Source organism: Sinohyriopsis cumingii, chromosome 9, assembly GCF_028554795.1.
Source record: "Sinohyriopsis cumingii isolate HCF-2022 chromosome 9, ASM2855479v2, whole genome shotgun sequence".
NCBI lineage: Eukaryota > Metazoa > Mollusca > Bivalvia > Unionida > Unionidae > Sinohyriopsis > Sinohyriopsis cumingii.
In genome coordinates this window covers 80721535-80735463 of record NC_142969.1, presented here as the reverse complement: position 1 = coordinate 80735463, position 13929 = coordinate 80721535, and positions in this window count along the sequence as shown.

Here is a 13929-nt window from a genome sequence, read left to right as displayed (position 1 = left end):
GTTGTCCAATATCTGTCAAGACCAATAATGCATACATTTATGATTTCTTTCATGTAATAGATCTCTCTCTCTCTCTCTCTCTCATGTAAATTTCTAATTCATTTATGGTTATTGGTTTGTGTCAGAAACACGATCAGTACTTGATTTGGACTAGCGGAGATCGTATTGAGGTATTGTTACTGTTGTTTGTTCGTACCACATTCAGTAACTGGTGCCGGCATTTTGCCTTTTTTGTCATTTTTATTTCAAATTTCGTTATAAAGAAGGATCTTTTTCCGCAATAATTTGCCTTTTTAGCTTATCTAATTTTTTAAACCTTGTAGCCCTGCCCCATTTATCAGCATTTATAGCAATAAAATATGCCTGAACAGAGAAGTGTTCTGATTATCATATTATTGCTGTCTATCACAGGTTTTATATGGTATTTTTTATTTTAAACGTAGATATATTTTATCTCATTCAAATTCGAGATATTTTAATTTTTTTTATACCATGGTGTATAAAGAAATAGGATGAGAAATTCCTGATTATAATGTAATCAGCCAAAGAGGTTTCCGGCGTGAATTCCGCTAGAAGTTACATCTTTCCTCTTGTATTTTTCAACGATTACCATACAACTACTGTTGTATACTGGACATTCCAACGCTTCCAGACAACAATTATTTTTTACTGTAATTAATACACGACCACAAATATCACAACTACACATTCATATTACAACTTCCTGTCAACCTCACTGTGAAGTTCTATGTGACTCACTATTATGCGTTGGGGTGGAGTGCTCCCAATATTTATTTGAATTACTGTGGAATTCCCACCCTGGCTCGTTTTTGTAGGAAGTGAAATTAGTGATATAGAGAGGTAAAGCTCCGAGACCCCAGTCAGCAATACCGACAATTAAATTATTAAGAACACAAAGGTGAAGTCCAAAAGAATAACAATTTAATACAAATTAAACGATATTAATTTCTCAACCAATTTTCTTCCTCTCGACCATGTGACAACCTATTTCATCACGTGATTATAGTGTGATATGGCTTTCCCCTGTACTTAGTTTCTACTCATATGTGTTTACTACGCCAATTGCTTTCCTCCTTCCGGCGTTCTCCGATTCTTCCTATCCTCTTCCCCTTTTGTCTCCTATTCTCCTCCTCCTTCTTTCTCTCTTTCTCCTTCAACGAGGCTTGTTCTCCGCCTACTTCTATTCTGTCTCTCTGAGTCTCGGGACTTAAGTAATCGATAGTCTGTCCCCAAAATCTTCCTACGAAAAACACAAAGACGTTAGCATTTGTGTTAGCCATCTCGCTCACACTAAATCAACAATCAATCAATCATCAGATCAAGGTTACCTACATCTTTGGTCACGCATTCGTGCACATCGAAAAACACACACGTTCTTATAGAAACAACGTCGCAATAAGAGCGGTGTTCTACTTATCATACAGAAATCACTAAATTGCGTCACATCAATATATATATATATATATATATATATATATATATATATATATATATATATATATATATATATATATATATATATATATATATATTAATCTCATTATTCTCAATAATATCACAACAATCCGACGCATTTCTGTACTTTATACTCCCGCAAGTGTACACAAATATTCAAATATCCATAATATTTAAATTTTCAAACTGCAACTATTTTACAAGCTAACATTTAATTCAGAATGGCAAAATCTAGAATATTTCATGAATGAATACATTAGTTTACGAAGAAGTAACTAAATGGCTAATTACAATGTTAATTCTGACGAGCGACCAATCTACATAATCATAGCTCATTTCTCAAGTACGCACGTGAATTAAACAATACAAAGGTAATTCTACGTACTAACGATTCTAGTAAGTAAATATATATACTGCACATAATTACAATTACAATGCTGTAACATTCTGCAACAATCGAGCAAATAACTCACTGACCTTTACGAAGCTTTCTGTCCTTAGAATGTACTAAGAATTTTCCCGCCAAATCACGAGTGGCTCCCTCGGAGTGAGTATATTCTGCTTTACCAGTACGACGGCTTACAAATCACTAATTCGTTATCAGTCCAAATGACTGTTAAATTCTGGTTCGAATTGATGGCCCCACCCTTCCTCAATTCTGATTTGATATCAATTCTACCCCCAGTCGGTCGAGATTAACAGACGAGCCTCAGGCCATCTGCCAAAGCGGGGAGATTTACAATAGCGTTGAGGGTCCTTTGTTCTTAGAACAAAGCTTGTAACATCTATTTGCGAGTGTTAACACCTAACAGCGCGGCTCATGTACAAACAAAAATCGCCATAACATTGCAGGGTCGACATACTCATTGCGCTAACCCATTCCTTTGTTCCTGACTTACGTAATCGCGGGCAGGAAAACGTGACACTCACAAATGCATGGTTTTCCTCATTTCCGTAACATAACGCCAGTATCTCACACCGTGAAAATATACAACTCAGCCCCTTAAAACGGAACTATTTCTGGTGCGCTAACTTAGGCCTGTCAAGTCATGATTTTAAGCCTCATTTCGCCTGTAGACTATACACCAGCGGTTCCCAAAGTGGGTGGTACCGCCAATGGGGGCGGTAGGATTACCGAGGGTGGCGCTAATGCTGAATAATGCTTGTTACGGGGTAAGGTAGGGGCGCTGAGGATAACCAAGGGGGTGGGATGGCCCGTAAAAGTTTTGGAACCAATGCTCTACGCTATATTTACGATCATGTCAACAATAAACAGCTCCTCCAGACGACAGAACAGACCCTTCCCGTTTATTCCATTGTGCATTATACCAATCCTCAATCATAAATACTGCACATGGAGTCACACAAGCAAATTCACACAATTAGAATTTAATAGGGACTACTGAGGTTAAGGTCACTTATCCGGCATTGACCTGAACTCACGAAAAATAAACCATGACATCATAAAATCTCACCTCACTTCATTCCTTAACGTTTGCTACTAGTAATTGACTAATTATTCGGTCTGAGGACTATCTCCCCAGCAACGACTTCCTATAATCAAACACTAACCACAAAAATGTAAGCAATCCTTAAAATGGAGAGTTCTAAACAATTTCGCATACTCCAAATTTATGGCAATAATATTAACCAAAGAATATGCGAAGGAAAATTTCCATGAAAATGGCCAAAAGACGTCATTGATTTAAAGCATACAAACCAATAAAAGAGAATGAAACAAATTACCTACTCTTCTATTATATAAAATGTTATCACTGTACACGCGAAAAGTTTGCAATTCTAACCTGTGTCTGTAAGCGTTTTAATATTTCTAAGTTTATCTGATAGTATCGTATACATCTATCATCGTCTGCCAAAAGAGTCAAATAACACAGCGCAATATTTCATCATTATGTACATATAACTTACCTCATGGCAACTGAAAAGCCGACAACATTTACAAAGATGACAATAAAAATGTTTTTTTGAGTGCTGAATCTTTATCAGACAGAAATACTACTACGGTACCTAATCGGAATAATATGGTTGAAGTACATCTGTAAAAAGCATCTTTTTGAAATTTCATGAAAAAACAATATTTACAGTAATTGTAAATTTTCTTCTAAGCTGTATTTCATAAAGCAGATTCGTCTTTCAAGGAATGGAAGACCCTCCACCCGGCTCCCATTCCTTCACACTTATAGATTTTAGTGTATATATTAAACTTATTGGTGGGGCCCCGAGTGGCCGTGTGATCTAAAGCGCTCTCCGTTACGGATCACTGCCATCTCACCTCTGTCTGCGCCGGTTCGAGTCTCAAATTCAGCCAATGTGGGTATGTAAGAAAGCTTGCCAGTAGCTTCTCGTGAGTCGGCGGTTTTCCGGGGTTTTCCCGGGTTCTTCCTTTCACCATTAATACTGGCCGCCATGTATAGCCTAACGTGTGCTGAAAAATGGCGTTAAACCCTACAACAACAACAACAACAATGAACTTATTGGTACAAAAACTATTTAGGATTAAATGCACTCTGGGAGATTTGTTTAATCAGACCTATGGGCCATTAAACAGAATCCTTTACCTCCAAGTAGGATGTGATAAATATTAATGTGATGTCTATCACGTTGCTTAAGGCATGCAGATAAAAGAATCGAGTTATTTCAAATAAACGCAGTTAGATCACCTTGACAAACAAGATTGTTCAATCCTGAATATTTTCTTGACTTGAACTTTCCACCGCGGTAAAGTGTATTAAATGTGCATCAATACATATTTAGATCAAATTATGTGTATCAATATGACACATTACAATCACGTATGTGTATCAATATGACCCATTACAATCACGTATGTGTATCAATATGACCCATTACAATCACGTATGTGTATCAATATGACCCAGTACAATCACGTATGTGTATCAATATGACCCAGTACAATCATCATGTATGTGTATCAGTATGACTCAGTGCAATCACGTATATGTATCAATACGACACATTACAATCACGTACGTGTATCAATATGACATATTAAAATCACGTACGTGTATCAATATGACCCATTACAATCACGTATGTGTATCAATATGACCCAGTAAAATCACGTATATGTATCAATACGACACATTACAATCACGTACGTGTATCAATATGACCCATTACAATCACGTATGTGTATCAATATGACCCGTTGCAAACACGTATGTGTATCAATATGACCCAGTATAATCACGTATGTGTATCAATATGACACAGAACAATCACGTATGTGTATCAATATGATCCAGTACAATCACGCATGTGTATCAATATGACCCATTACAGTCACATATGTGTATGAATATGACATATTACAATCAAGTATGTGTCTCAATACGACATATTACAATCACGTATGTGTATCAATATGACATATTGCAATCAAATATCTGTATCAAAATGACACAGTACAAACACGTATGTGTATCAGTATGACCCAGTACAATCACATACGTGTATCAATATGACCCACTAAAATCATGTATGTATATCAATATGACATATTACAATCATGTATGTGTATCAATATGACATATTACTATCACGTATGTGTATCGATATGACCCAGTACAATCACGTATGTGTACCGACATGACCCAGTACAATCACGTATGTGTATCAATATGAGCCAGTACAATCACGTATATTTAACAATACGACACATTACAATCACGTATGTGTATGAATATGACATATAACAATCACGTATGTGTATCAATATGACCCAGTACAATCACATACGTGTATGAATATGACCCAGTACAATCACGTATGTGTATCAATATGACATATTACAGTCACTAATGTGTCTCAATATGACATAGTAGAATCAATTATGTGTATCAATATGACACATTACAATCACGTATGTGTATCGATATGAACCATTACAAACACGTATGAGTATCGATATGACCCAGTACAATCACGTATGAGTATCGATATGACCCAGTACAATCACGTATGTGTATCAATATGACATATTGGAATCACGTATGTGTATCAATATGACATATTAGAATCACGTATGTGTATTAACATGACGCAGTACAATCACGTATGTGTATCACAATGACCTTTTACAATCACGTATGTGTATCAATATGACATAATACACACACGTATGTGTATCAATATTACCCATAAAAATCACATATGTGTATCAATATTACCCATTCCAATCACGTAGGTGTATCAATATCACCCATAACAACCACGTATGTGTATCAATATGACCCAGCACAATCACGTATGTGTATCAATATGACCCAGTACAATCACGTATGTGTATCAATATGACCCAGTAGAATCACGTATGTGAATCAATACTACCCAGTACAATCACGTACGTGTATTAATATGACCCAGTACAATCACGTATGTGTATAAATATGACCCATTACAATCACGACTGTATGTTTATCAATACGACATATTACAATCACCTATGTGTATCAGTTTGATCCAATACAATCACGTATGTGTATCAATACGACATATTACAATCAAGTATCTGTATCAATATGACCCAGTACAATCACGTGTGTGTATCAGTATGACCCAGTACAATCACGTATGTGTATCAATATGACATAATACACACACGTATGTGTATCAATATTACCCATAAAAATCACATATGTGTATCAATATTACCCATTCCAATCACGTAGGTGTATCAATATCACCCATAACAACCACGTATGTGTATCAATATGACCCAGCACAATCACGTATGTGTATCAATATGACCCAGTACAATCACGTATGTGTATCAATATGACCCAGTAGAATCACGTATGTGAATCAATACTACCCAGTACAATCACGTACGTGTATTAATATGACCCAGTACAATCACGTATGTGTATAAATATGACCCATTACAATCACGACTGTATGTTTATCAATACGACATATTACAATCACCTATGTGTATCAGTTTGATCCAATACAATCACGTATGTGTATCAATACGACATATTACAATCAAGTATCTGTATCAATATGACCCAGTACAATCACGTGTGTGTATCAGTATGACCCAGTACAATCACGTATGTGTATCAATATGACCCATTAAAATTGCGTATGTAGATCAATATGACATATTACAATCACGTATGTGTATCAATATGACATATTAAAATCACGTATGTGTATCAGTATGACATATTACAATCATGTATGTGTATCAGTGTGACGTATTACAATCACGTATGTGCATCGATATGACCCAGTACAATCACGTATGTGTATCAATATGACCCATTACAATCACGTATGTGTATCAATATGACAGATTACAATCACGTAAGTGTATCATTATGACCCATTACAATCACGTATGTGTATCAATATGACATATTACAATCACGTATGTGTATCAATATGACATTAAAATCACGTATGTGTATCAGTATGACATATTACAATCATGTATGTGTATCAGTATGACATATTACAATCACGTATGTGTATCAATATGACCAATTACAATCACGTATGTGTATCAATAAGGCACATTACAATCACATATGTGTATCAATACGATATATTACAATCACGTATGTGTATCAATACGACCCATTACAATCACGTATGTGTATCAATACAACCCATTACAATCACGTATGTGTATCGATATGACCCAGTACAATCACGTATGTGTATCAATACGATTTATTACAATCACGTATGTGTATCGATATGACCCAGTACAATCACGTATGTGTATGAATATGACCCAGTACAATCACGTATGTGTATCAATACGACACATTACAATCACATATGTGTATCAATACGATATGTTACAATCACGTATGTGTATCAATATGACATATTACAATCACGCATGTGTATCAATCTGACCCAGCACAATTACATTTGAATGAATTTGACCCATTACAATCACGTATGTGTATTAATATGACATATTACAATTACATATGTGTATCAATACGATATATTACAATCACGTACGTGTATCAATATGACCCAGTACAATCACGTATGTGTATTAATATGACCCAGTACAATCACGTATGTGTATCATTATGACCCATTACAATCAAGTATGTGTATCAATATGACCCTGTACAATCACGTATACATTGTAAATAATTGGCACCATTATATGCTAACATGATCAAATGGGATCAAACTGATTCCATTCATTCGACTTGGTGAAATTATCTGTTTTCGATCCGCAAAATTCAATCGTGCCATTTAATTACAGACTCTTGGGGGGGGGGGATTAATTGCCGTGCAGCTGCATCTTGCATTATTGGTTTTGTTTGTATTATTGCCTGGTTTTATGCTGCATAAAATGCTAGATTCCTCGTAACAGGCTGGAAAATATTTTAAGCCATATCTTTACTTTCGGGTTTATATTTAACCCGAAGAGTCCATATAAATAAACAAGCTGCGAATGACCACTTTACCCAGAGCCATCTCGTTTCTTGGGATGTTTTTTTTTTTTGTTTTTTTTTTTTCTTTTTATTTTTCTTTTGTTGTGTGGGGTGACAGTAAGTCAACGGATGGCCTGGAGTGAGAACATAATACTCGTTATAATTTATATATATATATATATATATATATATATATATATATATATATATATATATATATATATATATATACACATACATACATACAAAAATACTACACTAACTATAAGCACATCAAGGGGAAAGATAGTAATTTGACTGCAAATTTACTTTCATAAAGGTACTATGTTGTTTCAATTTGTTTATATTTTGTGTACTTAAGTTGAGCGTAATTCCTAGCTTTTCTTCCTATATAATTTTGATTATTATAATATGATATTCATATTTGATTCGGAACATTTTATATTCTTGGACACTGTAATACGGCATTAAGGATTATTTGGGAGTTAATTAAAATAAACGAAAGTGTATTTTGACTCTTCATGTATGTGTTCTTAGTGAATCACTTATTACTGAATAAATACTTCAAACGTTGGTGTCATTTCTTTTAATGATTAAACATTGTTAAAGCTGCTTTAAGAAGCCAAATCTTTCTCTCTCTCTCTCTCTCTCTCACACACACACACACATACACACACACACACACATTTTTAACAATGCAAACGCATTTTTCAATAAAACAGTCACTGTCCAATTTTGATATGGTCATATATTTCACACATTTACATATATATGTTTTAACATTGAAATTTAAGAAGTAAATATTAATAACTACATTTTGATAGTTTATGAAGAACTAAAGTAACCATTGATATAAGCTGCTTTTCTGATAGTTCAATCAAACATACGGATTTTAGCCAGGAAGAATTACATAGAATCTTCTTGTTATTTGTTAAAATTGGATTGTTTTAAGTGAAATTCCTAGGTGTTTGTATCTCCTTCATTCTCTCCCTTGCTCATAGTTTGTTAACGCGAAACATAAACGTGTCACACTGTTTTGACACACACACACACACACACACACACACACACACACACACATTTAAGCAAACAAAATCAATAAAATATTCGATCAAATACGTGATGATCATCATGATTCCCATCAGGGTTTTATATGATACTTTTCTTTAGATGAATATTATTACAATGCGCGGGATTTTAATGAACACGCATATCTTTACCTAGCGAAAATGGAATAAGTAAGATTAATCGATACTGACCTTCACCTAGCGAAAATGGAATAAGTAAGATAATCGATACCGACCTTTACATTCCGAATAACCCGCAATCAGCGCACATAATTATTTCTAAACTACATATTAGAACATGATAAGAAGGTTTTAACATTAGTTTCTCGAAATGTATATTTCGTCTGTAAGGGCATTGCCAGTTGTAGAGGTAATTTTTACTTTTATTTGCTTTGAAGATATTAGAATAACATCCATTGTATAAATGATATTGTTTCCATTGGGTCCATTATATCCTCTGAGGAATATTTGATTTATATCATTATATTATAAATGAAGGTTTCTAATAGATTTATTTTACAAATCTCTTTTGAGCTATAATTTTACATGTATGTATGTATGTATGTATGTATGTATGTATGTATGTATGTATGTATGCATGCATGCATGCATGCATGTATGTATGTATGTATGTATGTATGTATGTATCTTTGCACGCACGCACGTAGGTATGAATGCGCATCGTTGTCGTTGATGGTGAGACATTTATTGTTTAACAATGCCTAAGTGAATGTTTTGTATAAGTAATAATAGTTCTATGGTGTTTGGATAAATAAGGTTGCGCACATTTGTGTATAAATATTTATGATACAAATATTTTCCAAATGAAAAATAAATAATGCCAGGTGCTTTAATTGTGAAGACAAAAGACAAACAGTGCGTTGAATAAGCTTGATTTACTTGTATAACCCATTATATTCTTTGCGTTGAAATAATAGATTAATGTGTTAAAACCATGAACATTATTAAGTTACTTTTTTCTTTCCGTTTGAAGAAAATATAGTAAAGCTGCTGTTGATGATGATGATGTCTGCTTTCACAGGTACTTTGTGACCTTACAAGAATTGATGACACATGTTAGAGATGATTGTACACATGACTTTTTTTTTGCTGGCAATAAGTGAATAGTGATTATATTTCATTGCATGGGTGAAAAGCGAGTGGCGATGTTTTCTTGTCATGTATATATTCGCACATAAAATATTAGAAATAACATAGTTATTCTTCCTAATTCAATGTAGCAAAATGAAGTAAAGATGAAACATGTGACTGGTTAGCAAAATGAAGTAAAGATTAAATATGTGACTTGTTAGCAAAATGAAGTAAAGATGAAATATGTGACTTGTTCGATTATAATATGATGCTCATGCCTGTGTTATTTTTAGAGTAATTGCCTCAGAAAGATAAGAACACATTCAAAAACACAAAAGCAACCAATAAATAAGAGATAGATGCCAACATGAATGTACCTCTACAATTATTAAAAAGAAGATATGTACGTAAAGTTGCCATGTGTTGAGAATTGCACCGGTGAGACTACCGAAAACAGTACTTAAATGGAACTCACGTGGCAAGACCATATTTATCCCTGAAAAGAACATTCTTAAGAGAGGGAAACACTACACGAGATTACCGCCATAAAATCTCAGTCATCCAGTGAAGTTATTTATATTTGGTTTTCAAGTTTCGTAACTCACATAGTCACGAAGATAGGTTTTCTCTCTGTCCTTTCTCTTTTCTCTATCCCTATATTTACAGAGTGCTGGGTCTTCAAAAGCATGTCTACTGACATTTCGCAGAGAGGACAGTTAGCCAACGCAACGTCATGTCGAACGACAAATTTACTTATGCGACATCTCGCCGAGAGACTAATTTGCCGATGGTATATCTTAACGACCAATAGACTTGAATAAAATTAGTCGGAGCCCGCAACATAACAAACAATAAACAAGATACCAAAAAACTAACCAAGAAATAATGGAACAGACAAATATTGTATACTACATATTATATTATTAGGAACATATATCATCATCCAATTAAGCAAACTATACAATAAAACACATCATGTTCATAAACATAGCTGCCTATTTATTCAATATTACAGTGTAGCTCGATGTGTGCCTGGGAGACTGTTAAAAATATGGGGGCATGACCCCTGTGGTCTCCGCCGATGGTTTCGTCTACTTCCCGCCTCCACCCTCAAGAAAAGATACTGCTGGATTCTACCCTGAAAATCTTTCATTTGTGTTGGTTTTATAAATGGGACACACATAAAACCACGCTATACTTATTTGATATTTCTAAGTTGTCATGGAAACAAAGTTGCAATGGTAAAGAGTATCTGGAATACTTTAAAAACACAATCATGATAGGTTAGTATGTGTAACTGCAAACGTGTTTGAAGACTATGTTGTGCTTAAAGGAACGCTGGTCTAAACTACGGAAGAAATCTAGTGTCCAGGGTTGTATTATGACGAAAACGACTGACCCATAAAGTACGAGTAACATCTGGACTTGCATCGAAAATATGTCGCCTTTCATTTCTATAAATATCATATACTCGAACAACTACTACTATTACCGTAGAACCTGATACCCCTATGTAAATGTGAATAAGACTAAGTCCTAAATCCCAGACAAAGGAATAGCTCACATGACAAAAAATAAAAAATAAAAAATAGAAAAAATAACTAAACGACAAACTAACGTTAATATAGATTCGTCTAATTAAGAAGACGGAGAAGGAAATAGCAAACGTGAAATCATAGAGATCTGAGTTGTTTGGTTTCAGCCTAACGCATTTGTTTATATATGTGCACATCAACAATGTCTTTCTCTTGCTAGATATCTAAGTAAATTGCATCTAAAAGGCATTGGCTCTATGTATGGCAATCGTTTTCTGTCATACTTGTGTCATCCATAGCTAGACTCTTTGCCTATTTCATTTGCTGCCGCAATTGACTGAAATAAGGACAATTAAATAAACTCTTCGGCATCGTGTTAAATATGTTTTAAAAGTACTGTGTGTAACCCGTTTACAATTTTAAAAGAAAACATCTTTAATAATGCTTTTTCCTGTCTTTAGGGATTATGATCAAGCTAACAGGACATACAGAAGTATCTATACATTCAAAAATATACAGTATTTCTTAAATTCTATCCAAACGCCCATTTACTTTGATTTTCACTGTATTTACTAGCTATCATTATCGTTATTATTATTATTATTATTATTATTATTATTAGATAAGATATTTTATGTTAATTATTGTTAAAGCATACTCACTGAATTCATTAACCCAACAACTATTCGAGTGTTTGATATTTAACACGTCCTGTACACATGTAAACGGACCTTTTAAAAATAGCTACAAGATCACTTCAGATGCTATATAAAAATGTCAAGAAACAAATTTAAAATGAGGAACGCTGACAGTGTTGATATGGAAAAGAGCGTTAGACCGATAAAAAGTCATCACACAGTTCAACATATCCACACATAAGGGACACAATTACAACATTGACAGCAGGCTTTTGCACTCCATAGTACGGAATATCACGTCTGCATAAATAAATGGGGACTTTTATTTTATTACATAGATGTATTCTTAACAAAAATAGACCAGAGTTTGTTTTATTTATGCTTAATTTTGATTATCCAAAGTACGCTCTTCAATTGACTAAGAGTCTGATTAGTTCATCTAGAATTCCAAATTGTTTTGTATTTGCGCCGTTATTAATATATATATATATATATATATATATATATATATATATATATATATATATATATATATATATATATAAAATCAGATTTTTGCTCTCATGGGCTTTTGCCAGTTTAAAAGCATACTTTTAAAGTTATGGCTGAAAAGCTGCCTCGCATCGATAGAGCAAATGCCGATGTCACTATATATATATATATAATATATGTTATAGTATGTACGCTGTATCAATGATATACCACGAGATGTATACATTTTTCATTAAAAGGAAACGAGGCTTGCCCGAGTTTCCTTTTAATGAAAAATGTATACAACGAGTGGTATATCATTGATACAGCGTACATACTATACATATATTTTATTTATACCACATCAAAGTTTTCATTTTATATGGGAGATAAAACTGACGGCCACAAACAGCGCACTTTAAGGGAGTGAACTATTCACAACCCCTCGCATGTATGTACGCTCAAAAAAGAAGTTCTGTAGTTATTCATAATTTCCTGTACACTTCATTCATATTAATTTATATGTTTCCTTTAGCAATATTAATGAAATGAAAACACAAGGCTGATAGTTAACATTCAAAATATTTTTAATAATGTGCATGCAAACATTGAATTTGCAGCGTTCGTTGTCATGAACAGTAACAGTGCGGCCATTTGCATCGATAGCAACCGTACGATTCGAGCCGGAAATGTCAAAATAATGAAGGAACAATAGGTAATTAAACAATTTAACCGTAACCACATTTCATTGATATCGTTTATGTCCATATTTCGCTATTTCTACTGACTGTCAGTGTCACTTTCAATAATTCTCCTACGTTTCCGCTGTGTGAGCCCTGTTTGAGAATTCGCCTGTTGAAGGTTGACCCAGTTAGGATCTCGTTCATGTTTTCCGTTGGGTTCATAACAAACATATTTTGTACGGTGATGTTTGATCCGTAGAATGGGTTGCTGATAATCTTATTCTGCTGAATATTACACGTTTGGGAACTTGATATACTGAAGTCTGCAGCTGTGCAGCTGGAAATTTCTTTGTTGTGGGGGTGAGGGTTAACATCATCATTACTTGGGTGGCCGGTGTTGCTCAGGTAATTGGAGTACGTCTGTTGTTGTTTTTCACTAATGTCTGAGTAGCTGTTTATAGACTGCACGTTAAATTTGCATGATATCAGTTGGGGGAATGTTTTTGTCTCTTAAC